This window comes from Bos taurus, chromosome 7, assembly GCF_002263795.3.
Source record: "Bos taurus isolate L1 Dominette 01449 registration number 42190680 breed Hereford chromosome 7, ARS-UCD2.0, whole genome shotgun sequence".
NCBI classification, from domain to species: domain Eukaryota; kingdom Metazoa; phylum Chordata; class Mammalia; order Artiodactyla; family Bovidae; genus Bos; species Bos taurus.
In genome coordinates, this window is record NC_037334.1 from 99,375,681 (window position 1) to 99,402,919 (window position 27,239).

The following is a 27,239-nucleotide window of genomic DNA, read 5'->3' on the forward strand; positions in this document are numbered from 1 at the left end:
CAGATGAATGGATAAGAAAGCAGTGGTACATATACACAATGGAGTATTACTCAGCCATTAAAAAGAATACATTTGAATCAGTTCTAATAAGCTGGATGAAACTGGAGCCTATTATACAGAGTGAAGTAAGCCAGAAAGAAAAACACCAATATAGTATACTAACACATATATATGGAATTTAGAAAGATGGTAACGACAGCCCTGTATGTGAGACAGCAAAAGAGACACAGATGTATAGAACAGTCTTTGGACTCTGTGGGAGAGGGAGGCGGAGGATGATTTGGGAGAATGGGATTAAAACATATATAATATCATATAAGAAACGAATTGCCAGTCCAGGTTCGATGCAGGATACAGGAAGCTTGCGGCTGGTGAACTGGGATGACCCAGAGAGATAGTATGGGGGGTGGGAGGGGGGTTCAGGATGGGGAACACGTGTACACCTGTGGCGGATGCATGTTGATATATGGCAAAACCAATACAATATTGTAAAGTAAAAAAAAAAATAATAATTAAAAAAAAAGAAATGGGAGTAGATATATCAATCTCAAACAAGGCAGAATTCAAAGTAAAGGAAGGTATCAGAGGTATTACATAAGAAGGGGCATACATAATGATAAAGGGGAAATTTCTCTGAGAAGACAGAGCAATTCTTAGTATTTGCTAAGTCACCTCAGTCGTGTCTGACTCTGTGCGACCCATAGATGGCAGCCCACCAGGCTCCACTGTCCCTGGGATTCTCCAGGCAAGAACACTGGAGTGGGTTGCCATTTCCTTCTCCAATGCATGCGAGCGAAAAGTGAAAGTGAAGTCGCTCAGTTGTGTCCGACTTAGCAACCACATGGACTGCAGCCCACCAGGCTCCTCCGTCCATGGGGTTTTCCAGGCAAGAGTACTGGAGTGGGGTGCCATTGCCTTCTCTGAATTCTTAGTATAGCTGCACCTAACAACAGAGCATCAGCACAATTACAAATTCACAAAAAGGGATTGTCAAAAATAACAGTATATACATAACATAGAATGAATTAAAATGTTGTGAGTACTTTATAAGACAAAATTTCCATGGTAATCATCACATTTTATTAAAACATCTTGAATGTATCTCCCCAAATGAATGTATAATAACAAAATAAAACTATATTGTGCATACATTCTAAGGATTTGTGCCCTTTACAAGGTTTAGGCATTTATTTTCCATGTACTATAGAGCTGCCATGCTTCAGTATACACAAACACACAACGTGTCAGTGAATTTACACAAAATCATATATATGTAACAGGTGATAAAAGCAAATGTGAAATTTACAGAACCTCATGATGTGTATTATTTTCCATCAAATATCACAAGTATTTATATCCTCAGGTTACTAAATCCTCAAAACATACTTTGAGGTGCACCAAAAATTTATTAATGAAGGAATGGGTTCAAAAGCATTGATTTTCTCAAGGTCACACAGTTATTAATCTGCCTTCTGGATTTGAACAGAAGTTTACTGATTCCCATTCAAGATATTTTAAAATTTATATTAACTTCCTTATGCACACTAAAAAATACTTTGGCAGCTACAGATCTGCATTAATACACTGAATATCAGTGCCATGTGTACTAGAAGATAGTCTGAAATGAAGAGTTGATGGGTTGGTAAAAGTAAATTTAAAAAATAATTTTAGAACATATGAGTTTCAAAAGCTCTTCTTCCTTAGGGATGCTTGGGTATAATTTCATAAGAGGAATACCACCCTAGCAATTATATTTACTGTAATCTCCTGGTGTGAATATAAGTAATTATCAGTGCATTCCATCAAAATCATAAGGGAAAGAGCTGTAAAACATGAATCTTAGGAAGTCATTTAAATTGCTTTAAGTTGAAACTAAGTAGAAAAATTGTATACAGAAAGGAGTTCTGCAACACAAATTCTGCATAAGTCTCATGGTACTAAAACTTTAGAAAAAATGTTTTAAAATTAAATCTAAAACTCCCATTTTCTTTTTGTTTGTTTGTTTTTCTCTCTTTTTTTTTTTAAATTTAGTTTAATTGGAGGCTAATTACTTTACAATACTGTAATGGTTTTTGCCGTACATTGACATGAGTCAGCCATGGGTATACATGTGTTCCCCATCCTGAACCCTCCTCCTACCTCCCTCCCCATCCCATCCCTCAGAGTCATCCCAGTGCACCAGCCCTGAGCACCCTGTCTCATGGCGCTCGAACCTGAACCTGGACTGGAGATCTGTTTTACATATGATAATATACATGTTTCAATGCTATTCTCAAATGATCCCACACTCGCCTTCTCCCACAGAGTCCAAAAGACTGTTCTTTACATCTGTGTCTCTTTTGCTGTCTCGCATATAGGGTTATTATCACTATCTTTCTAAACTCCATATATATGAGTTGGCATACTGTTATTTAATCAATATTTTTTGAATGTCTGTGATATGCCAACTATGCTTAGTTCTGGGATTTATAATTTCTGTTCCCATGAGGCAGAGTAGGAAGACTGAAATAGCTTCCCCAAATAGATTCCTTTTTTCACTTATAATACAATGAAATAAGTGAAGATATGGAAAGAGTATTATAAAAACATAGAGGTTGAAGGGATGAGGGGAAAGAGTGAAAGAGTCATGATAGTTTTCTCAATCTAGAATCAATTTAAATAGGCATAAAGGAGTTCATCAGGTGAAAAGGTGAACAGAAAGGCATCTCAGAGATCACACATTCAAAAAGCCAGTGTGGGATAATATAAATGCACAGAACATCATAAATATTAACATAAAACATAAGTGACAGGAAAGTTAGAGCATCAGAGAGATAAGGAAACTTATTATCATTTTGATTAAAGTATAAGGCATGATTTTTATAGAGTCTAAGTTGTAAGATGAATGGCATATTTAGATTCATATTTTAAGTAGCTCTCTGTGATTTTAATCTTTATACAAATTAAAAAATATTTAAATATCAAGCATTTCATCATACATTTTCAGTTGTCATTTTTCTTAAATTAACCCGAAATTAATATGCTATCTTAAGAAAAATACCAAGAAATTTTATTTACCCTTTATCCAGTCTCCCAGATTGGCAATATTTTTAAAAACTTGTATAATATCATATTAGGATACTGACATTGATACAATCTATTGATCTTACACTTCCTCAGTTTCACTTCTACTTATTTCCCTGTGTCTGTGTGTGCACACATACATTTCTGTTGCCTGTGTAGTTTCTTGAATCAACTCCTATAACCAAGATACTAAATAGTTCCTTGACCACAAGGATATCTGCTGCCTTTTTTTCTAAAATTAATTTATTTATTTTAACTGGAGGCTAATTACTTTACAATATTGTGGTGGTTTTTGCCATTTTAATCATATCTTCTTGCCCTTCCTTTACCCTCACTAAATCTAGGCAATCGATAATACATTCGCCATTTCTAAAGTGTGTTTCAAAACTCACATAAATAGAATCATACATTATATAACTTTTGAGAGTGGCTTTCATGCAACATAATTCTTTGGAGATTCATCCAAGTCATTGTGTCTATTAATGGTGCATGACTGGTTATTGCGGAATAATATTTCATGGTATATATTTATTACAGTTGTTTTGTTATTTAATTGTTGAAGGATATCTGGGATGTTTCCAGTTTGATGCTATTAAGAATAAGGTTGGCTATTATGAATATTCATGTACAGATTTTGTGTGAATACAAGTTTTCTTCTCTCTGGAATAAACAGCGAGTAGAGCAATTGGTAGGTTGAATTGTAATTACAGCTCTAGTTTCATAGAAAACTGCCAAAGTACTTTCTAGAGTGACTGTGCCATGTTCCATTATCACCGTCAATGGAAATATTATACAGGTTCTCCACATCCTTTCCATTATTTCATATTTGCACTCTATTTTAGCCATTTGGATGGCTATGTAGCAATATCTCATTATGATTTTAATTTGTCTAATGATGTTGAGTGTTTTTGCATGTGCTTATCTACTACCATCTGCATATCCTCACCACTGAAATGTCCAGTCATGACACTTGCCCATTTTCTAACTGGATTTTTAAAAATATTCCACGTTTAGAGATTTTCCTGATGTCCGTTTTAATTTGATTCCTCCAAGAACAGAGAAGACACTCTGTATATTTTAAACTCCTTAAATTTGGTAAATTGTGTTTTATGATAAAAGCTATGGACAATTTTGGTAAATATCTCATTTTTGGAGAAATGTTTATTTTGCTATTACTGGCTGTTGTTCCATATGTAACCAGTAGACCTTGCTAGTTGACCTGTGTTATTCTCTGTATCTTTGATTTCTTCACTGACCTACTGAAGAGCTGGTCAGTAGCAGGTTTTTCAGTCTCGAAGTATTTGTGATTTTTCCAGCTTTCTTCTTGTATATGATTTCTAGTTTCATATCACTGTGATTGAAAAAGATGCTTATTTTTATTTCAATCTTCTTAAATTTGTTCAGACTTTGTTTTGTGTCTTAGACAGATCAGATCAGTCGCTCAGTTGTGTCCGACTCTTTGCGACCCCATGAATCGCAGCATGCCAGGCCTCCCTATCCATCACCAACTCCCGGAGTTCACTCAGACTCACGTCCATCGAGTCAGTGATGCCATCCAGCCATCTCATCCTCTGGCGTCCCCTTCTCCTCCTGCCCCCAATCCCTCCCAGCATCAGAGTCTTTTCCAATGAGTCAACTCTTCGCATGAGGTGGCCAAAGTACTGGAGTTTCAGCTTTAGCATCATTTCTTCCAAAGAAATTCTAGGGCTGATCTCCTTCAGAATGGACTGGTTGGATCTCCTTGCAGTCCAAGGGACTCTCAAGAGTCTTCTCCAACACCACAGTTCAAAAGTATCAATTCTCCAGTGCTCAGCCTTCTTCACAGCCCAACTCTCACATCCATACATGACCACAGGAAAAACCATAGCCTTGACTAGACGAACCTTTGTTGGCAAAGTAACGTCTCTGCTTTTGAATATGCTATCTAGGTTGGTCATAAATGTATGGTCTATTCTTGACCAGTTTCATGGGCAGTTAAAAAAATTGTATACTTTCCTTTATTTGGATGAGATATTCTATACAAATCTATCAAATCCACCTGGATAAATGTTTTATTTAAGTCTGTTCTTATTGACTTTCATTCTGGATGATCTATCCATTACTGTAAGTGATGTATTAAAGTCCCTTACTTTTAAAATGGACAAGTGGCATGACTGGACATTTCATGGCATATAAGCACATTATTTTATTACTGTCAATTTCTCCATTTAGGTCTACTAATAATTACTTTATATATGTTGGTACTCCTATGGTAGGTTCATAAATATTAATAATTGTTATGTCTTACTTTTTGCTACACATTCTGATGAATTGTCCCCTTTATCATTATATACTGTCCATCTTTGTCTCTTGTTACTTCTTTTAGCTTGAAGTTTATTTTGCCTGATATGAGTATAGCTATACCCGCTTTCTTTGGTGCCATCGGCTTGGAGTATCATCTTCCATCCCCTCACTTTGAAACTATTTTTATCTTTTTAGCTGAGTTGAGTTTCCCAGAGGCAGCATATAATTTGGCTTTATTTTTTAATCAATCCAACTACTCTACCTTTTGATCAGTAAACTCACTTTACAGTTAGGGCAACTATAAACAGATGAGGACCTAGTACCCTGCCATTTCATCTTTTGCTTTCTGGTTGTTCTCTATCTCCACTGTTTCTTTTTCTCGTGTTTCTGTCTGCCATTGTATTTTGGTGGTTTTCTATCATGTCTTTCTGTTTCCCCTTTTTTATGCTTTGTGTCTCTGCTCTAGATTTATTACTTGCTGTTACCACGATGTTTGTATAAAACATCTCACAGATAAAATGGTCCTTTATCTGATGATAGACTCATTAATAGCTTTATTTATCTATACAAGTTCTATCTTTTCCCTCTTTCCCTTTTGTGTTTTTGTTCTCCCAAATTATGCTTTTTATATTTGGAATTCGTTAACCAAATTGAAGTAGCTGTAGTGATTTTTTCCCCTTTTTCTACCTTTAACCTTTAAATTATAATGTGTTTAAACATCTGTTCTGATTAGCAGTTGTAAGTTTCTGATTCTGACTATCTTACTCAAAATTTACTGTACTTTTCCCCTTATGTTTGTAGTAGAAGAACACCTTTCAACATTTGTTATAAAGGTCTAGTGTTTATGAACTCCCTCAGCTTCTGGAATACCAGACCGCCTTACTTGTCTCCTGAGAAACCTGTATGCAGGTCAAAGAAGCAACAGTTAGAACCAGACATGGAACAATGGACTGGTTCAAAATCAGGAAAGGAGTATGTCATGGCTGTATATTGTAACCCTGCTTATCTAACTTAGATGCAGAGTACATCATACAAAATGCCAGGCTGGATGAAGCATACGCTGGAATCAAGACTTTCGGGAGAGATATTAATAACCTCAGATACGCAGATGACAACACCCTTACGGCAAAAAATGAAGAGGAACTAAAGAGCCTCTTGATGAAAGTGAAAGAGGAGAGTGAAAAAGCTGGCTTGAAACTCAAAAAGACAAAGATCATTGCATCTGGTCTCATCACTTCATGCAAATAGATGGGGAAAAAACAGAAATAGTGACATACTTCATTTTCTTCAGCTCCAAAATCACTATGGACTGTGACTGCAGTCATGAAATTAAAAGATGCTTACTCCTTGAAAGATAAGTTATGACAAACCTAGCTAGCATATTAAAAAGCAGAGACATTACTTTACCAACAAAGGTCCATAAAGTCAAAGCTTTCATTTTCCAGTAGTCATGTATGGATGTGAGAATTGGACCATAAAGAAGGCTGAGCGCCAAAGAATTGATGTTTTTGAACTGTGGTGTTGGAGAAGACTCTTGAGAGTCCGTTAGACTGCAAGGAGATCCAACCAGTCCATCCTAAAGGAAATCAGTCCTGAATATTCATTGGAAGAACTGATGCTAAACTGAAGCTCCCAATACTTTGGCCACCTGATGGGAAGAGCTGACTCCTTAGAAAAGACCCTGATGCTGCAAAGACTGGAAGCAGGAGGAGAAGGGGACAACAGAGGAAGAGATGGTTGTATGGCATTACTGTCTCAATGGACATGAGTTTGAGCAAGCTCCAGGTGATGGTGAAGGACAGGGAAGCCTGACATGCTGCAGTCCATGGGGTCTCAAAGAGTCAGAGATGACTGAATGATTGAACAAGACAGCTTCTGTTTGTCTGGGAAAGTACTGCTCCTTTGTATCTGAATGATAATTTCTCCAGACACAGTAATCTTGTGTGACAGTTTTAGTCTTTCAGCATTTTGAGAATGTCATTCTACTCTCTTTTGGCCTGCAGAGTTTTCACTGAGAAATCTGCTGATAGTCTAATGGCAGTTCCTTTGTAAATTACCACTCTTTGTTTTTTCTTTCCTTAGCTACCTTTAAATTTCTTTCTTTGTCTTTGATTTTTGACAATTTTAATGTAATATGTCTTCATGAAGGTCTTTTTGCACTGAGGTAATTACGTGTTCTCTTAGTTTCCTGGATTTGTATATACAGTTCCTTCCCCAGTTTGAGGAAGTTTTCAACTGTTATTTCTTTAAATAAACCCTCTGCTTATCCTCCTCTTCTCCTGGGATACCGTTTACTTTAATATTTCCCTTTCTAAAATGGCTGAATAAATTATACAATTTCTTCAATATTTTTTCATTTCTCTTTCCTCTTCTACTTGTATTATTTCTAGATTTCCATCATAGATCTTACTAATTCCCTCTTCCATATGGTCTGCTCTATTTCTGATGCTTTTTAATGCATTTTTCATCTCATTTATTGTGCCCTTCAGCTCCAGAATTTACTTGATTCTTTTTCAAACTTTCAATCTCTTTGGTGAAGTACTTATTCTGTTCATTAATTTTATTCTGAGCTCAACGAACTGCCTGTGTGTTCTTGCAGTTCACTGAGTTCCTTCATGACAGCTATTTTGAGTTCTCAACACTCCATGGTGCAACATTCCACGGCGTTAAGCTTGGTTTCTGGAGAATTTCGTTTTCTTTTTGTGGCACAGTGTGATTCTTCCTGGTGAATCTTACTGTGATTCTTTCCGGTGTTTGACAAGTTGTTCCTCTGCTGGCCGATCTGAAGTAATGGTGCCTTTCTACCTGATTCTCATGACGCCATAGGTTAGAAATTGGAGGCCTTTCTTGTATTCCAGTGGGTGGTGCTCTCAAAGAGGTTTTGGATTCTCTTACCCAAGCTGCCTCTGGTTGGAGGCATTTAATGTGAGAGTCATGTAAGGCATTTTACATGAGAGTCATTTTCTATGAGAGTCAGCATTTTACAGCATGTCTGTAAGAGGTGTTGGGTCATGGCCACGTTATCGCCTCTTGTGCCTTCAGGGTTCTTAGTGTCTTTCTGCTGCCAGTGGCACTGGCATCTGCCTGGGCACTGGAATGGTGGGCTTTTGCACTATATGTGGGATACCTTGACTCACAGGCTCCACCTCCACAGGGGTATATGGGAGCTGGAATCACCTGGGTCCTTCTGCCATGTCTGACTTCTGTAAGGGTCACAGGCTCTGCTAGTGCGGGTGGAGGGGGCAAGGCTCTGGGGTCATGAACACCTCAGTGACTGCAGGGATGGAGTCTCAGGCCCCACTGCCATTGTTGCCCAATTACCTGTGGCCATAGGCACCACTGTGGCCAGGAGTCAGGCCTCTGGGGCAGCAGGCACTGCTTCTGTGGGTAGAGGCTGGGGTTAAGGCACTGCTTCTTTTATTCCCTATGGCTCCACCTCTTCTGTGTTTTCTAGTCACCCACCTTTAGGTGTGGGCTTCCCTCGTGGCTCAGTGGTAAAGGATACATCTGCCAGTGTAGGAGATGCAGGCTTGATCCCTTGGTTGGGAAGCTCTCCTGGAGAAGGAAATGGCAACCTACTCTAGTATTCATGCCTGGAAAATCCCATGGACAGAAGAGCCTAGCAGGGCTTTTCCAATGGGGTCACAATCCATGGGGTCACAAAAGAGTCAGAATGGCTTAGCAAATAAACAACAACAAAAATCTTTATGCATACAAATGTATAGAATTCTCTGGTGCCCTGGTTCGATGGGCAGAGGCACCTCTGTTGAGTGGTGGATGTTTATTAGTTGCAGATTGAGGACAGAGACAAAGGGAAGCTTTGCATCTGCCATTCTGCTGACTTTGCTTCTGTATCAATTCTTCTGTATCATGTTTTCTTAAAATTCAAATCTAATACAGGAATCAGTTCAGTTCAGTTCAGTTCAGTCACTCAGTCATGTCTGACTCATTGTGACCCCATGGACTGCAGCACGCCAGGCTTCCCTGTCCATCACCAACTCCCAGAGTTTACTCAAACTCACGTCCCTTGAGTCAGTAATGCCATCCAGCCATTTCATCCTCTTTCGTCCCCTTCTCTTCCTGCCCCCAATCCCTCCCAGCATCAGGGTCTTTTCCAATGAGTCAACTCTTTGCATGAGGTGGCCAAAGTACTGGAGCTTTACCTTCAAAATCAGTCCTACCAATGAACACCCAGGACTGATCTCCTTTAGGATGGACTGGTTGGATCTCCTTGCAGTCCAAGAGTCTTCTCCAACACCACAGTTCAAAAGCATCCATTCTTTGGCATTCAGCTTTCATTATACTCCAAGTCTCACATCCATACATGACTACTGGAAAGACCGTAGCTTTGACTAAACGAACCTTTGTTGGTAACACATTTAAACAGGAATAACAAATGTAAATTTTATTTTTTTAAATAAAATTAAAGTTGATTGATTTGCGGATATTGAAGAATCCTAGCATCCCTGGGATAAAGCCCACTTGGTCATGGTATATGATCTTTTTAATGTGTTGTTGGATTCTGATTGCTAGAATTTTGTTAAGGATTTTTGCATCTATGTTCATCAGTGATATTGGCCTGTAGTTTTCTTTTTTTGTGGGATCTTTGTCAGGTTTTGGTATTAGGGTGATGGTGGCCTCATAGAATGAGTTTGGAAGTTTACCTTCCTCTGCAATTTTCTGGAAGAGTTTGAGCAGAATAGGTGTAGCTCTTCTCTAAATTTTTGGTAGAATTCAGCTGTGAAGCCGTCTGGACCTGGGCTTTTGTTTGCTGGAAGATTTTTTGATTACAGTTTCAATTTCTGTGCTTGTGATGCGTCTGTTAAGATTTTCTATTTCTTCCTGGTCCAGTTTTGGAAAGTTGTACTTTTCTAAGAATTTGTCCATTTCTTCCACGTTGTCCATTTTATTGGTATATAATTGTTGATAGTAGTCTCTTATGATCCTTTGTATTTCTGTATTGTCTGTTGTGATCTCTCCATTTTCATTTCTAATTTTATTGATTTGATTTTTCTCCCTTTGTTTCTTGATGAGTCTGGCTAATGGTTTGTCAATTTTATTTATCCTTTCAAAGAACCAGCTTTTGGCTTTGTTGATTTTTGCTATGGTCTCTTTTGTATTTATTTCTGCTCTAATTTTTAAGATTTCTTTCCTTCTACTAACCCTGGGGTTCTTCATTTCTTCCTTTTCTAGTTGCTTTAGGTGTAGGGTTAGGTTATTTATTTGACTTTTTTCTTGTTTCTTTAGGTATGCCTGTATTGCTATGAACTTTCCCCTTAGGACTGCTTTTAAAGTGTCCCATAGGTTTTGAGTTGTGAAGATTTTTACTTCACAAAAATTTTTATACCTGCAATTACTTCAGTTACTTAAGCTTTCATATTTCCAACTTTGAAAAGTACAACATGCTCAGATATTTCAATTTAACCAATACAATTGAAAAGGAGTTGTTTTTTTTTTTCTTTTTCCTGGCTAGACCTGTTCCTTTGGTGATCTAATATTTAACAGAGATAAAATATTTAACAGAGATGTATTCTCATTGGTGATAATAAATTCTGAAAGTTCTTTCTGATGGCACTAAACACTACTAAAGTTTCTGAATAATTATCACCTAAATATGTTTGCACATTTTATTTAAAAAAAAAAGGAATACTCTTTATTTGTTATTTCTTAGTAAACATAAAATTGCTTATCACAATACATTAAAACTTGAGTGCCTGTATACTGGGCTTCCCTGGTGGCTCAGTGGTACCGAATGCATCTTCAACGAGGGGACATGAGTTGGATCCCTGGGTTGGGAAGATTCCCCTAGAGGGAATGGTCTTTCCCACTCCAATATTTTTTCTGGACAATCCCATGGATAGAGGAGACTGGTGGGCTGTAGCTCAGACACAATTGAGCAACTGAGCACGCATGCCTGTATACTAAATTATTTGTTATTGTTTAGTCGCTCAGTTGTGTCCAACTCTTTGCAACCCCATGGACAGGAGGATACCAGGCTTCCCTGTCCTGTACTGCCCTGCCCCTTGAGCTGGCCCAAACCCATGTCCATTGAGTCAGTGATGCCATCCAACCACCTCATCCTCTGTTGCCCCCTTCTCCTCCTGCCTTCAATCTTTCCCAGCATCAGGGTTTGTTCTAATGAGTCGGCTCTTCCCATCAAGTGGACAAATTGAGAACTTCAGTTTAGCTTCAGTCCTTCCAATGAAAATTCAGGGTTGATTTCCTTTAGTATTAACTGGTTTGATATCCATGATGTCAAAGGAACTCTCAAGCGTCTTCTCTAGCACCACAATTTGAAAGCATCAATTCTGTGGCACTCAGCCTTCTTTCTGGTCCAACTGTACATTACTACTGTTAAAACCATAGCTTTGACTAGATAGACCTTTGTCGGCAAAGTGATGTCTCTGCTTTTTAATACATTGTCTAGGTTTGTCATAGCTTTTCTTCCAAGGAGCAAACAGTTTTTACTTTCATGGCTGCAGTCACTGTCCACAGTGATTTTGGCGCCCAAGGAAATAAATTCTGTCACTATTTCCATTTTTTCCCATCTACTTGCCATGAAGTGATGGGACTGGATGCCACAATCTTAGTTGAGTTTTTGAATGCTGAATTTTAAGCCAGTGTTTTCAATCTCCTTTTTTACCTTCATCAAGAGGCTCTTTAGTTCCTCTTTGCTTTCTGCCATTAGAGTGGTGTAATCTTAGTAATAACAATGGCAGGTAATTTACAGCTAACTGAATATTTACCTTTTTGCATTTCATAGTTAGAGATAGTCCATCTAATCATTTCATTATGCAATATGCAGTTATTTGGACAATAGAAAATACAGATTCAACATCATTACTTAATGTTTGTAACAGTGAAGATCACAAAAGAGTACCCAGTACTAAATTAATCAATTTTAGTCACTGAAAGTAACTACTTTAGAAAATAAGTCTATCCACTTGGACATTTTGGAAACACACAGGTGAGAATTAACAAAATTAAAACTAATTGCCCAATTCAAAATGTAATATCAGAATTAAAGAGAACAGAATACAAGACCAATGTTTAATGATATAATTTACTCACACTTTTAAGTCTCTCCCTTTAATTTTTCTTAAGCATTTGTCTCAGCTAGATGGCAACCCACTTTCCTCTGATATGCTCTTTAATTCATATCATTCTCTCAAGTGCAAAAGCTTACTACCTTCTCATGATTTACACACTTAGTCTCTTGGAAGATGAAAGTCATTGAAGTGATTTGTTGGTTTCCTGATTGATTTTGTAAAGCCAAACTACTTCACAGTTGCTGTTCCTAGGTCAGAATATCCACACTTCCCATTAAGCTCTTGAGTCAATATGATTAATGTAATAGTAGAAAGAGACATAATCCAAAGCAGAAATAAATTAAAACAGAAATCTCCCCAAAGAAAACGACATGCACTTAAAGTGAATAATAAAATCAAATTATAAAAAACAATGCACACTCCTTGCAAGAAAAAAAAAAAGATAAAAGTTTTCTCAAGGAAGCACAATAGTTAATCCTATAAAACTGTGCAAATGCATTTGTATGGTATATTACAAAGTCTGTTCATAAAAATATAGTACAAGTCAATCTTGAGTAAATATAGAAATAATCTGACAGGAGCAGTGAATCAATAAAGAAAAAGGCAGTTAACAATAGAATGATTATGAAAGGGTTTCATGCTTCAAAAGATAGCACACAAAAACTCTTCAATTTGATCACTGGTATAAAATTCCCATTTCCATCACTGAAATCCAATCTTTATGTGAATACTACTACTTAGAATAACCATTTTTTATGAGCAGTAACATAGCTTTTCATGTCATTTGCATTCATATAATTTTGTATATAGTTCCTTTGATCAAGGATTCCCAACTGTTAACTGTGTTTAAATAACCAAAATCCATGGGGAGCTATCACCTCCATTAAGTTAGACCTGTTGGGCTATTCTGTGTGTTCTTTGGAGGACATTATTCCTACAATTGAAATTATACTTTGGGTCCATATGTTGGTCAGAAAGATCAATGTAGCATAGACTGGTCAGGACGCACAGAAATCCTGTCTCTTGAAAAGCCAGAATAATACTTACTTCCAGGTGGTTGTGGGTTTTGAGTAATGATTGAGTAGCTGTCACAGACAACACTAGAGTTTACTGGTTACATGACACTGCTTGACAAGGTTTCTGCAGCTATACTCCTACATGTTTCAACTATGTATTTATGTATACGTGTGTGTGTGTGTGCATTTCCCAAGTGCAAAACACCTGGATGTGATTTTATAGGAATTCGGTGAATAAATATTTTAGTAACCAAATTTTTTAAAAAGGTGGGTGTTACTTGGTGGCTCGGACGGTAAAGCGTCTTCCTACAGTCAGGAGACCCAGGTTCAATCCATGGGTCTGGAAGATCTCCTGGAGAAGGGAATGGCAAGCCACTCCAGTATTCTTGCCCCCCCCCACAAGAAAAAGGGGGCTCAAAGAAATATTTGTGGACTTCCCTGATGGCTCAGAGATTAAAGCATCTGCCTGCAATGTGGGAGACCTGGGTTCGATCCCTGGGTTGGGAAGATCCCCTGGAGAAGGAAATGGCAACCCACTCCAGTACTCTTGCCTGGAAAATCCCATGGACAGAGGAGCCTGGTGGGCTACAGTTCACGGGGTAGCAAAGAGTCAGACACGACTGAGTGACTTCACTTCACTTTACTGTAGAAATGCTTAGAGTCAATGTATGAAAATAAATCAATGTATAAAAATAAATCTCTTCATCAGTCAGAGAAACAGAACCAATAAATGTGTTTTATACATTCTATTTAGCTGATTAGATGAAGCCTGCTCACATTTTAAAGGGCAATCTGCTTTACTCTACCAATTAAAATGTTAATCTCAGTTAACCTCATCCAAAAATATCCTCACAGAAGCACCTACTATAATGTTTGGTCAAATATCTTAGCACCAGTGACCCAGTCAAGTTGATGCATAAAATCAACCATCACAATCTAAAAAACAGAGATATATATTATAAAGTAATTATCTTCCAATTAAAATAAATCATTTAATTAATAATAAAAGATGTACTATTTCCCAGACTTGTCTGACCAAAGAAAGCTTTCTTTAGAGAAGTATATTATGATATATCAGTTTGCCAAAATGCAGATATTTGTTTGATAGATTTATATGGTTTAATTAGACCGTATAGGCTAAATATAATCCCCTAGGCCTGCTGTAACAAAGTTATCACAAACTGTTGGCTTAAAACTCCAGATATTTATTTTCTTACACTTCTAAAGTCCAAAGTCAGGGTGTTAGCTGGTCTCCATTCCCTCTGAAACTCTTACTCCTTGCCTCTTCTGAGCTATTAATAGTGACCATTGATTCTTGTTATTCTGTAGTTAGAGTTATATCACCTCTCCACCTCTGTCATTACCCGCTGAGGTTACATTCATCTGAAAGTAAAAAAGATAAAAGTCTAATTTGGATATACAGTCCTCACCTGGTATCTGAGAGGGATCGGTTCTGGGATCTATCATCATAGATAACAACATCCACAGATGCTCAAGTCCTTTATATAAAATGGTGGAGGATACAGAGTGCAGACTGTATTTTAAAAATATCTATATATGTACACTGAAAGCACCTGGAAAAAGTGTGAAGCTCGTCAGTCATTCAATATACAACATGAGTACCTACCATGTACAAATAACTGTGCTAGACATTTTCTGTATAAAAAAATAATTTGACCTATTCGCTTCTTGTTAGGAGCTCTAATTCTAGTGAAGGAGATAGATAAAATAAAACTATAATGTGAATACCATCATTATGCAATGTGATACAAACCACACTGGTCTCCAAAGATACAGCACAGAGAAGACGATACCTGGAGGAACCGCTAGTGTGGCTGTGATGGTGAGCAGGAGCGGGAGAAAGAAGTGTGTTTGGCAGGCGATTGTTAGTGGCAAGAAGGATAGTGATGCATGAAGGAGGTGTTTGCACATGCTTGTTTCCAGTAGCATTCTGAAAACTGATTCACAGAATTTGAAAGGGTCAGTTGAAAACAAAACAAAGCAAAACCTGACAGCTTTTTACTCAGAGTTGTCCCCATCAGGAAACAAAGGTCAATTTGTTCCTGAGAATAAGGACTGAATCTTATTTTGTGCTATCGGATAAAAATAAATGGGCAATTACAAAACAGTGAAAGAGGTAATGAGCATGTCACAACTTGCATAAAAATTTTAAAAAGTGATTTCAGTAAATATGGGAAGTAATGAAGTAGCAAAACCCACACAGAACTGTGATCCTTTCCCATTCCATTCAACTAAAGAAGAACAATACAGAGTTGCTAGATGCCCAATAGGCCTGATTACAAACGCCCAGGAGTCATAGCTAAAAGATTTTCATACCGCAAATGAGATGTTATGACAAATTGAAATACTTTACAAAGCTTACAAGAAACCATTATGAATACTCAACATATATAAAATTAAATGAAATAAAACAATTACAAATTAAAAATAGCACACAATACAATTAATGGAAAATACAGTACTAATTTTGGACTCGGTGATAGGAACGAATGCCTACATCATGGATTTTAAGAACCGTAGACCAATGTCAATGAAGAAATGGTGAAGAGGGCTCAATTAGATGGTGAGTTAAACCAGAGACTCTGATGTGAAGCTGGAAACTTTGAGCTTACACCATCAGTGGAAAGGTAGTCTAGCTAAATTTCTCCTGCCAGCAAGTGTAGCCTATAGATAACCATATTTGTCTGCTTTAGACCTAGAAGGAAAACTTACTCATTTAATAAATACTTAGGAACTGCTGGGCTTCTATGGTGGCTCAGATGGTAAAGAATTCACCTGCAATGAAGGAGACCTGGATTCGATTCCTGAGTCAGGAAAATCCCCTGGAGAAGGGAATGTTTATCCACTCCAGTATTCTTACCTGGAAAATTCCATGGAGAGAGGAGCCTATCGGGCTACAGTCCATGGGGTTGCAAAGAGTCAGACACCACTGAGTGACTAACACACTTACTTACACTTAGTTACTACTATGTAATATACAATTGTTCTGGGTGTTCTTTAGATATATTACTGACCTCCTGCAAAAGATTAAGTTTCTGCTGCTATCTTGGGGAGATTCTGAAATAGGGAGAAAAGATAATGTACCTGGATTCTTCTCTTCGGGATTCAGGCAGTCTTTTCCCCAGGAGTGTTGCCTGCGACCTGTTAACAGTTGGAGACTCTTCTAGAAAGTGCCCTCAATCAAATAGAATTGGCCAAGACATACCTTTTCCCCCTAGAGTGGCCTGAATCCTGTGACAGATATTGCGGGAGTACAAAAGTTCCATTCCCTTGCCTCAAATGGAAAATATTCCAAAACACCAACTCAGCCTTGTTTCTCATGAGATCAACTGAAGGCTTTATTTAAACTGCATCAAAATCAACTTTCTGTTTCTCCTCAATCCTGCTTTTCTCTTTCCTTTATATATTTACATTGTTGTTTCCTTATAAACTTACAGCCCCAAAATCTCCACCTCAAAGCTTTTATTTGGGAGAATAGATCTAAGACTTCTGATGCCAAGATGGATAAATAGAGCTGACTCCAAATTAAATTTTGCAATTTGATCAACCTGCCAGCCAAATGGCAAAGGTAAGTCCTTTTATGATTGTTTGTAAGCTTGTGAGATACATACATTTATATACCACTAGATTAATTGTCATTCAAATATGACTATGGAATATATACAATTCTATTTTTAAAACTATACAGAAAGAAAATATTGGGAGGAAATACAAAATAGTACTGGTTTTATTTAATTGAAGAAACAAAACTTTCCTTTTTCATTCATGTCTCATCATTTTTAACAGAAAAAACACATAGACTAAAGTAATAAATTAAACTAGGTAGTAAGATTCAAGTTTCTTTATACTTTAATTTATTATCACTATTATCAACATTTCACCATGTAAGGTTTCAGCTAGTCAATTCCCATAGAATATTACTCACCTTTAAGTATAGCTTTAGTTAAGACATCTTTAATTTTATCAAGCATTAAAATGTAATGCTAATACCAAAGCTATGGATTTTGTACAATTGTTAAGACATTTTTATATTTTATAATCATGTGATATGTCCAATCATAAAGAGCTATACTGGTATAATGAAAGCAGCTATTATATAGAATTTTTGGTTTAAATGACTGACCCCCCTTCATGTTTTTCTGTTAATTTCCCCTAAGCCATTCTATAATTTTGTGTGATCTTGGCTGGCTATATCAGTGGCTAAGTGGAACAGATCAATTGAACTACAGATCAATAATCTCTTTTCATACCTGCCACTCCATGCCACCTCAATCTTTTTATAACATACAATCAAATTTTCTGCATTAAAGATTATCAATAACCTCCTAATTGATCTTTTTTTTAATATATCTTTAGATTACTTGATAGACTACTTAACTTTGATGATCCTTCATTCTTTTTTTTTTCCAGTTTCTTTCTTTTGTGATCTAACAGCCTTGTATATATTGTCGTCTAAAATCAAATGCAACTCTCAAAGTTTATTAATTCTTCCTCTACAACTTTAGCTAATGTGTTCTTTCCTCTTTATTTCTATTGCCAGTACTCCAGAAAAGCATACTCATCTTTCCACAGACCAATTCAGTATCTTTGTATTATATTTCTATTCTGTCCTGCCTTCCACACAGCCAATATTTATCAATACTTCTGAAAGACTAACATTTCAAAAGTACAATTCTTTTTACATCAGCCTGTTTTTCAAATCATTCCCTAACTTATACACTATGCAGTACTTCACTGTATGGCCCATTTACTTTATATTTTTGTTAAACATAAGAGTAATCATCTATTGGTAACTGCTCCCACCCCAGAAGATTTCAGGAACCCACCTGAGTTTGCCTCACTTCTTCTAAAAGTGAAGGGCATATTCATGCTTATGTAGGTGAACTTCTTAAAGATCTTGTTTTCTTGATTCTCTCTGGACACCCATTATACACATCAATCATTATTTCTGTTCATTCATTCCCACTAAGAACTTTACAATTCCTAACTTCCCTGAATGCATTGATAGTTTGTAAATAATTGTATGGCTGGATTCTCCTTGGTTTTCATGTTTTAACTCAGATGCTGTCTCCTCAGAGATGCCTTCCTTGGCTTAACACAGTATAATCTTCGTAACACTTGACAATGTCTAAATTTCCCTCTGTGTTGTATTTATTAACCTTATTCTCTTTTACTATCTCATGTACTCAATATAAACTCTATGGAAGCAGGAATTTTTTTAAGACAATTATCTTATAGCAGTGCTAGGTTCACAGTGAAAATAAGAAGGTACATATAACTTCTGCCCTCACACATGCGTAGTCTTCTCCATCAACATCCTCCACCAGAGTCACACATTTGTTACATCTGATGAACCTACACGGACAAATTGCAGTCATCTGAAGTCCACAGTTTGCATTTCAGTCACTCTTGATATTTCACATTCTGTGGCTGGACAAAATACAGTGACATATATCCATCTTTATGGTAACATACACAGTATTTGCAATGCCTTAAAATTTCTTTGTGCTCCATTCATCCCTTTCTTCTCACAATCATGGCAATCACTGTTCTTTTAACTGACTCGATAGTTTTGCCTTTTGCAGAATGTCAGGCAGTTGGAATCATACAGTATGTACCCTTTCAGGTTTGCTTCCTTAACTCAGCAATGTGAGATTAAGTTTCCTTCATCTGTTTTCATGGCTTGGTAGCTCATTTCTTTTTAGTGCTGCAGAGCATTTTGTTGTTTGTATGTATCACACTTTATTTCTCTTAACATATTCTGAAGGACATCTTGAAGTGAAGTGAAAGTTGCTCAGTCACGTCTGACTATTTGCAATCCCATGGACTATACAGTCTATGGAATTCTTCAGGACAGAATACTGGAGTGGATAGCCATTTCCTTTGCCAGATGCTTTTCCCAACCCAGGGGTCAAACCCAGGCCTCCTGCATTGCAGGCAGATTCTTTACCAGCTGAACTACAAGGGAAGTCCAAGAATACTGGAGTGGGTAGCCTATCCCTTCTCCAGAGATATTCTCAACCCAGGAATCGAACTGGGGTCTCCTGCATTGCAGGCAGATTCTTTACCGACTTATCAGGGAAGCCCAAAGGACATCTTGGTTGCTTCCAAATTTTGGCAATTATGAATGAAGCTGCCATAAATATCCATGTGCAGGTTTTAAATATGGATATAACTTTTCAAATTTGGGGGGGGGGAAATACCAAGGAGCACATTGTTGGATTGTACACTTAAAGTATGTTTGGCTTTTTATGTTTAGGGCTAGGGGATTTCCACAACATCAGCTAGGTATCACATGGGTCTTAAGAAATGGAATCACAAAATTAAGTAAATTTTGTTTCATACTATTATCTGCATCGTTTTCTTCAATTTACACATCAACCAAACCACATGGTATAAAAATCACATGTAGAAACAAGAGGCTTATATAGACATAATCACCCAATGGGCTTTTCAGGTCATGCTAGTGGTAAACAGCCTGCCTACCAATGCAGAAGATGCAAGAGACACGGGTTCGATCCCAAGGTTAGGAAGATCCCCTGGAGGAAAAATGGCAACTCACTCCAGTATTCTTGCCTCACAGACAAGAATCCCATGGACAGAGAAGACTGATGGGCTACAGTCCTTGGGGTCACAAAGAGCCGGACACGACTGAAGCTACTTAGCATGTATGTAATCATAGCGTATAAAATCAATCATAATAATAGAATAAAGCAATCCTCCCCATCTTTTTTAGTCATTTTAGATAAGTTCCATTCATATTTTAAACTCTTTGGGGGACATTTTAAATATAACTACTTACTGAGTTACTATTACCAAAGTTTCAAAAAAGGCAAACCAGATATAAATTAACCCCATTCTGTGTAATTCTGAAATTCTTATTTACCATGAAAAAATCAAACATATTTGATATACTTTGTAGTGAGGAACAGTTACTGTATAGCTGTAGAGGGTACTTTTTCCACTTAGATTTTATATGTAACTCTATTAATAAAGAAACTTTATTTTAGAACACATGAATTTAACTGTAAGAAAGAAAACTTCTTGATGCACATTTACAAATGGTTCTCAATAATTCAAAGAGAGCTTTTTAGTGATAAGATCTTGGAACTGCCATCTTTTAATCAATTTCTATTTTAAAGTCTGAAATATTAATACTATTTCATTTAAGTCAAATCACCTTTTATTACTAGGAAAATTTTCAATAGAATTTAATGGAAAATCCTGAATTGTTATAAGCCATCTCCTGTTAATGAACATCAAAACTTCAGTGGGGAATTAGAAATTCAGAGGAAATATGTATATTCAAATAGAAAATAGCAACACTCAAAAATAAGTCTAAGCGTTAGTTAATATTACACTCTATCATCAATGTTTAAATTCAAGGATATGATAAAAATTACTGGATGTTTTGCTTTTATAACACCTATCTTTCTAGTTCAGCATTCGTACTTCCAATAAATTAAAAAATAAAACCCAGAAATTCCAAGTCCACTTCTAGATATCGTTCTCCTTCAAACTGAAAGTAAAATACATAGCAACACTTAAAGAAAAACACCCTTCATGGATTAACACTAAATGGCACCATGAGCTTCTTTCTTGGAGATACAAACTCTTAATATAATTGAGTTCTACCAAAGATGTCCAGAAGTTTCTCTAAATATACTGGAGTGGACCATCCTGACACAATAACATATGCCACAAACTGCCAAAGGCTGTAAAATGTGCCACCAGTATAAACTGTTTTAAAAACAGAGTTGGGCAAGTATTTGGGGAAAAGAAATATTGAAGGGCAGACCCGCTAAATCAAAAGGAAGCTATGGGCAATAAATGCCAAGCTACTGAGTTCTTTCAAGATTTACTGCAAATTCTTCCTGTGCAGTAGCCTCATTTCTTTTTCTTGTGAGCAAAATGAAGTTATTATAAGATATCATGCCAAATCTCATGAAATGTCATGACAAAGCACTAAAAAATGGCCACTTTCTGCATGAAGCTTTTGAAGATGGTTCTATGGCATTAAAATCTCCTATGAACTACAGTTATTTTTAGGGGTGAAAGAAATTTTGTTCATTTTATTTAATTTCTTAATGTAGGACATGTTTTATTATTTTATGATTTTAGATTAACATTTATTTGGAAAACTTCCAATAATGTCACTATTCATGGAAACTAACCTGTTATTTTTTAATAAGGAAAAAGTTACTGACTGCTTCTCAGATACAGTGTGTATTCAGCTTTTTTACTTCTAGTAAACAAGATGCATTTCAGTTTTAGTAACTTTCCTTGACCATATATTACTAAATACACTTATTTATACAACTGAGATTTATTAACAAATTAACTGGTATATGCAGAGATGCGGCCTATAATATTTACCTACAAGTATTGGGTTAAATTCAGTATTCTTGCCTGGAGAACTCCATGGACAGAGGAGCTTGGTGGGCTACAGTCCATGCAGTCACAAAGAGCAGGATATGCCTGAGCACACACACACATATTCAGGGGTTTCCTTGACTTCAGTGTGCTGGCTTCAGCGAAAGTCATGCCATTGGGAGTGTGGGCCGACATTCAAGGATTAATTGTGTAGGGAGTATAGAAACAACTCCTCTTTAGCCCAAAGCAGGACATCTTTGAACAGGAACTTCAGCCTCAGGATCTCCCTTGGGTCTGTTAAGACAGTTTGGACTATTTCACAGCTGGATGTCTCTCTCTGCCCGTCCTTCTTCCTTCTCCTTTCTAAGGTATTAATACCATCAGGATCCCATATAAACACCCTGAACGCTAAGCTGTCTCAGTGTCTGTGAGAAAATCTATTTGCTATCCTCACATATATCATCTCTTAAATATTTTCAGCTGTACCTTTAATTATGTCAAAATGCATCTCGGCACTTCCCTGGTGGCCCAGTGCCTGAGACTCCGTCCACTCTTCCAATGCAGGGCGCTCAGATTCCATCCCTGCTCAGGGAACTAGATTCCACAGGCAGCAATGACCAGTGTGCTTGCTGCAACGAAAGATCTTAAAAGCCACAACAAAGATCCAAGATCCTATGTGCCTCAACTAAGACCCAGGGTGTCTGAATATTAAATAAATATTTTTCTAATTCATTTAGTTTTATCATCTTTTTTGAGTCAGTCTCATTATAGTCTATCGTTTTTACACGAGGTCAAAGAGAGACCTCCGAACTGAGGTCACATTTTCTAGTCCTGTACCTTTCAGGTACATACCCAACAAAACTAGAAAGAGTGTCAGTTCAAAACAGATGCCTTTATCCCCTTAGTGATCACCCAGCAACTATGGAATAAGGTTTATCTCCTTGACACTTGCATATTGAGTTTTCTCTTTTTAAGCCGCAGCATACTTTTCCAAACTCAGCACCTTTTATTCAATCTTGTACACCCTGGACTTTGGCCTTGTTAATTGTTTTCCTAAATATCTGCCTCCCCTCACACTTGTATGTTTGCATTGGTTTCTCTGTGACAGATTTTATTATCCTGGGCTTGAAAATCACTGCAGAAGGTAACTGCAGCCATGAAATTAAGACATTTGCTCCTTGGAAGAAAAGCTGTAACAAACCTAAACAGCATGTTAAAAAGCAGAGACACCACTTTACTGACGAAGGTGCATAGAGCCAAAGATATGGTTTTCCCAGTAGTCAGGTACAGATGTGAGAGTTGGACCATAAATAAGGCTGCTGCTAAGTCACTTCAGTCGTGTCCGACTCTGTGCGACCCCATAGATGGCAGCCCACCAGGCTCCCCTGTCCCTGGGATTCTCCAGGCAAGAACACTGGAGTGGGTTGCCATTTAAGAAGGCTGAGAGCCAAAGAATTGATGCTTTTGAACTGTGATGCTGGAGAAGACTCTTGAAAGTCCGTTGACTTGAAAGCATTGGACTGCAAGGAGATCAAACCAGTCAATCCCAAGGAAATCAACCCTGAATATTCATTGGAAGGTCTGATGCTGAACCTTAAGTTCCAATACTATGGCCACCTGATGCCAAGAGCTGACTCATTGGAAAAGACCTTGATGCTGGGAAAGAATGTAAGCAGAATAAGGGGGCAGCAGAAGATGAAATGATTAGATAGCATCACTGATTCAATGGACATGATTTTGAGCAAATTCCGGGAGATAGTAGAGGACAGAAGCAGTTCATGGAGACACAAAGATTCAGACATGACTTAGTGACTGAACAACAACTATTCCTGAAACATTATTCATTGTCTTCTAAGATTTTCTTCCCAGATTCAGCTAAAACCACACTTTCTCTTCTGATATCTTTTTGAAATAAATCCCCTCTAACTTCCAAACACATTAAGTACCTTAAACTTCTTAGTTGAAAATAATTATGGTTAGTAGAGAAATATGATACATTTTTACATTCATCTGACAAACTACTTCTGAGGGGCCCTATAAGTGGTTAATTTTCTAAATAGGATTTTCATCTTTCAAGTATTGACTAACATATGATTTAAAATTACTGCTTAAGTCCTTTTATAAACATTTGGCATTAATATTAAAGAAAATAAAGTTTGTAAACAAAGATATTCCTTCCTCTCTAAAATATGGACTAATTTAGCCAAGAGGCTTTAAAATGACCCACACTGCGTGCCCAATATGTGTGGGTTATTTGCATGTTTACATTTATTATATGTATACAATTTAAAGAGATAAATCATGCTTATTGTGATATTATATATATATATATATACACATATGTGTATATATATTTAATGCTCTACAGTTTTAAGTTCAGAAAGGACAAATAAAGGCCAAGCCACAATTTCTCTGGTTTATCCTATTTTTTCAAGCTCTTTTTTTCCTATCCATCTTATCTTTAAATTAACTTGTAGGGTCTAAATCAATATCCTTCCAGGGCTTTTGTTACCTTATCTTGATGTGGTGTTTCTGAACTAATGATGAAAATGCAGCTTATGTTTAGGCTTAGCCCTTCAATTTGAATCTACTGAAGGGCACACATATTTCTTCAACCTCTCACAATATTTTGATTAAAGATAATTATTTTCTATTTTAATACAATAACGGTATAGTTGCTATTCTTCATGTCCTCCTTGACCCCTCTTCTCTCTTCTTACTGTTAAACTTTTAGCTAATTCTTTCCATAGCTATTACTCTTCTTTTTAGAGTCTCCCTGAAGGAAATTTAAACATTCAAAAATAATTTCCTCAAAACTACTGAGGGATCCACAGATCTCATTCAACATGATTTTCTGTGATTATTTGCATCAGACTCCCTGAGAATAAGTCTGTGGGATTCCTTCTATTCATTGAAAGTCACACATTCTTTGCAAAAGGAAACATAATCTTCTGTAAAGAACACAATTCTGCTTTTAGAAAATAATTATTATAATAAGAACAATAATAACAGATTTGTTTTCATTGGAAGAAGAGACATTTAGATTTCAGAGAATCTGTGTTCCATTTAACAACTTTTTTAGACTAAATATTCATCTTGTTTTAATGGTGCTTCATACATTATTTAATCTAGAGCCTACCTTCTCTGAGTCACACTAACCATTCACATTCATTTTTACTTAGGTGACACTAAAGGGGGGCATGCAGAACTGAACGCTACTGTTCCAGCAGGCTGGCAGGCCAGAGCTGCAGTGAAAGGTAATGTAATGTAGGCAACTGAACTCACTTTAGGTTTTGAGCAAATCATGCTGGAACATATATTGGAATTTGCAGAAATGAAATGTTTCATTCTTTTCACACACTGCTGATTTTCTTTTAGTATTTTCCACCTTCTGTGGTTCCTTTGTATCAGCATTTCTTTGTCTCCTTCACGCTTCTTTTATATTTGTTCTCTGCTTTCTTTGTAAATAACTGAAATTGTATTTATGACACATATACACACACTTTTAGCATTTTTTTGCTGTTCTTTTTTTTTTTTCTTTTTAACAAAAGAATTTTTGTGAAGGATCTCATTAGGTCCATTCTCTTATCCCAACTATCCACACTTGATATAACAGAATTGAGTGCTGTCTTTTTCTGATTTATTAGCTTTTTGCACTATTGAGATGAATGTTGGGCACATAACAGATGCTTGATTCATTTTTCCTGCTGTAAATGGCCACAATAAAAACAAAGAATAGGTTCTAGCATGCCTTTATTAATTGCAATGCAATTTTTTTAAATTAAAAATTAGCAAAAAAACATAATCATTCAAAATTTTCAGAATTATAAGAGTAAAATAATCATAAATTCCCAACCTATTTAGATAAGCAAAAATATATAAACCACTTTAATTATCAATCTTTTAGATAATATTATTATTAAGTCACATGATGAAAAAATTTCATTTTATATTACATATAAAAGATAAAAATGTGTTTTGCAGTAGATTATAGCTATTAATGGGGCTTCCCTGGTGGCTCAGATGGTAAAGAATCTACCTGCAGCACAGGATACCTGAGCTCGATCCCTGGGTTGGGAAGATCCCCTGGAGGAGGGCATGGCAACCTATTCCAGTATTCCTGCCTGGAGAATCCCCATGGACAGAGGAGTCTGGTGGGCTACAGTCCATGGGGTCGCAAACAGCTGGACATGACTGAGGACTAACCACACACACACATGACTATTGATACATAAACAGCGGTTTGGATGAATACTTTCAAGTCTCATTAACTTATACCTTTGGGGTCATTTGGGATTATTTTCAAAGCTGTAACTCCAAAACATAGTTTACAACCTCAGGGAGTTTTTAAACAGCTTGAGTGCTTTAGAAAAAACAAATTTTATTTTAAACAAATATTTTATTAATCAAAATTTGAGGGATCACCAAACAGGTGAGGGAAATACACCAGTATTTAAAAGTAATGGTGGAACGAAAAAGCCTTTCTGAAGAATCGGCAAGATGGCGGAAGTGGAACAGAAGAAGCGGACCTTCCGCAAATAAAAAAATAAATAAATAAATAAAAGTAATGGTAACTGGTTGAGGAACTGATAGATCTTTCTTTGCTTTGTTGCATGTCTGTATTTTCTAAACTTCAGTAGATAAGGAGAGCATGCTTTTTTAAACACAGCAGCAACTTATTCCCAAGCACATGAAAAATAATACTTTAAATATAAATCATGAAATCTTTTTAAACTGAGTCCAATGATAGTTATATATCAATTTTAGATACAGTAGTGTAGCAAATGGCATTAATGAAAAATAAACTGCATATTTTAAATATTATAAGTTATATGAAAGTTTTTTCAAAATCCATATATAATCAAAAGGTATACTAAATGAAAAACATGAGAACATAAACAGTGAAAACAGAAAATATTAATGTAAATAATTAAATTCATAGGTACAACAAATAAAGTAGATATTCAGAATATGAATATATAATTATATATCTTTAAATTAATGGTTTGTATATTTTATATTATTATGCTTTTGTTCATTGTGTATTAGAATGTAAAATTAAGGTGGAGAAATCATAAGAGGAATTTGCAAAATAACTTGAGATGTTAAAAACTGAAATAATGCTTATGAATGAAACATTAATATGAAGATTTGGAAACTATTACACAGTTGATTCCCTGATGGCTTAAGTGGTAAAGAATCCATCTGCAATGCAGAAGACACAGGAGACATAGGTTCGATCCTTGGATCAGGAAGATCCCTTAGAGGAGGAAATAGCAACCCACTCCAGTATTCTTGCCTGGGAAATCCCATGGACAGATGAGCCCAGTGGGCTTCATTATGGTCCATGGTGTCACAAAGAGTCAGACACAAGTGAGCGACTGAGAACAGACATTCTATATATGTATGAGTGATATTACTCTAAATTTTAAAC

The 27,239-nt window shown here is 36.5% G+C and overlaps 1 long non-coding RNA gene across 4 annotated transcripts in view; it reads left to right on the plus strand.

Annotated features, from left to right (window-relative positions):
* Nucleotides 1-27,239, plus strand: part of LOC112447566 (uncharacterized) — a 139,720-nt gene that overhangs the window by 29,154 nt on the left and 83,327 nt on the right. For 3 of the 4 annotated variants that reach the window (XR_003035724.2, XR_003035767.2, XR_009495360.1), the window contains exons 3-4: nucleotides 16,870-17,000; nucleotides 24,988-25,062. This is a non-coding gene — a long non-coding RNA (uncharacterized lncRNA). Of the gene's footprint in view, nucleotides 1-16,869; nucleotides 17,001-20,015; nucleotides 20,101-24,987; nucleotides 25,063-27,239 lie in introns of all 4 variants that reach the window. The other variant, XR_009495359.1, reaches the window with a different exon arrangement.